The sequence below is a fragment of the Pyxicephalus adspersus genome, chromosome Z (genome assembly GCF_032062135.1).
Source record: "Pyxicephalus adspersus chromosome Z, UCB_Pads_2.0, whole genome shotgun sequence".
NCBI classification, from domain to species: domain Eukaryota; kingdom Metazoa; phylum Chordata; class Amphibia; order Anura; family Pyxicephalidae; genus Pyxicephalus; species Pyxicephalus adspersus.
The window spans coordinates 12,039,243-12,041,117 of record NC_092871.1 but is presented as its reverse complement, the minus strand read 5'-3'; positions in this window follow the sequence as shown (position 1 = coordinate 12,041,117).

The window sequence follows — 1,875 nt, the reverse complement described above, 5'->3', positions numbered from 1 at the left end:
GTTGGGGAGTCGGTGATTAAGAAAATTGGCAAGTGGGAATCGGGGCGCTTCAAATTATATGTACGGCCGCACTTGCTTTAAGTTATGCTGTGGTGGGGGGGGTTGTTGTTATAAGTTTATTTACCTATTCAAAAACCCCCGATGTCTTTATATCTTCATTTCCAGGGATTCAGTCTTCTCCAATACAGCTACCCCCATGAAAATAAATGGGGCTGAACTTGTCAAGTTTCTAGTGTTTGAGTATATGTCTCAGGTACCTGGAACGTTTCAGGCAACCCTCCCTTTAACCCCCCTGCCCATCACAACTGACCATTCCCAATCCACCCCCGTTTAAACAAGTACAAATATATTGGAAAATGGCCAGATAAAATTTTATTAACAAAATCACTTTTACTAAACAATGCTGCACTGAATCCAAAACAACTAAATATTTATCTTAAATCCAACCACATAAATGTGACAACATACATAAATATTAACATAACATTAAAACATAACATCAACGCTAACAATACTTTTCCAACCTAACATCCGGTACTTTTCTCAGGCTGTAGGTCTTTGATGGCACTTCCACTCCACATACCCCCTAAAAGGTCTGCACCCACCTTTTCCTTTCTGTTCCCAGTCGCATTTTCCCATACCGGTTTGAGAATGCCACTTCTCCATTCTCCCCATAAAGGGTAAGGCCCATTACTGTCAATACAACACCTGAGATGGATCTTCCCACCTGGCAAAATGACACTCCCAAGATGCCCCCCAAGGACCTCAACAGCTACCCATAGGTTCCAAATTCACCCCAAAAAAACAGGGTGGGTGGATGGGTAGTTCAAACCTCTCTTTTACCTAACTGTCCACCCCTTTTTAACCCTTCTTATCCTCCACCCCCCAAACTCAAACCTTCCAAACCTAACTCACCTCTAACCCTTCACTAGCATGACCCCCTAACCCCTGGTCATGCCGGCCCTCCACCTCAGTCCTCTCTCGTCACTTAGTGCCTTACTTTTACAGTCAAAGTTGTAGAAGTTACTGTGCCAGCACTGAAGCAAATTTTAGGTCTGAAAGTCCAAACACTGAAAGAGACCAGCACTCCTAGGAGGAAAGTAAGCACCTGGATGGAGGAGGGTAGGGAGTAGAAGGGGATGTATTAGCCTAGATTAAAAAGCATAATAGAAGGACAAAATGGTCAAGAGATGATCTTTGGCTGCAGTTCAGCATTGAAGCAGTAAATCAGCATTTCTGTTCCTACACTGTTCCATTTTTCCAACTTGCAGACCATCCTTACCTTAAAACAAGCACTATCCTCTTCCATTTATCTGAAAAATTACAACAGATTGCTTGTGCGTGCTACCGTTTATTTAGTGACGTAGTACCTGTGGCAGGCGCAGCACTATGAGGTGCCTTGTGCGCTGTGGCATTAGAAGAATTATGATTTCTGTTTCTCTTTAGTCTGATCAGACTTGTCTTTACGCTATAATTCCTCTAATACCGTTCCATAAAAGTAGTAGGTTTAAAGGGCACACCAAATACTTTAGATAACTTCTTTAACCCCCCTAGCGGTATTCCCGAGTGTGACTCGGGGTAGAAAAAATTGCAAAAAGCAGTAATCCCGAGTCACACTCGGGGTACCTTTGGGGGACCCCCTTACCTTATCCCCGTGCTCCAGCGGCGATCTCAGGATCCCGCTGTGATGGCGGGGTGCTTCTCCGTCGGGGGGCGTGGCCGGGTGGGAAATTTAAAAGCAGATTACGGAGTAATACCGCTTTTAAATACCGCCCGGGTCCCCACCACCCCGATGCACGCATCTCCAGTTAGATGCGATGCACCATGCAGGATTTCTGCTTGGTGCATCGCATCTAACTGCAGATGCGATCACCA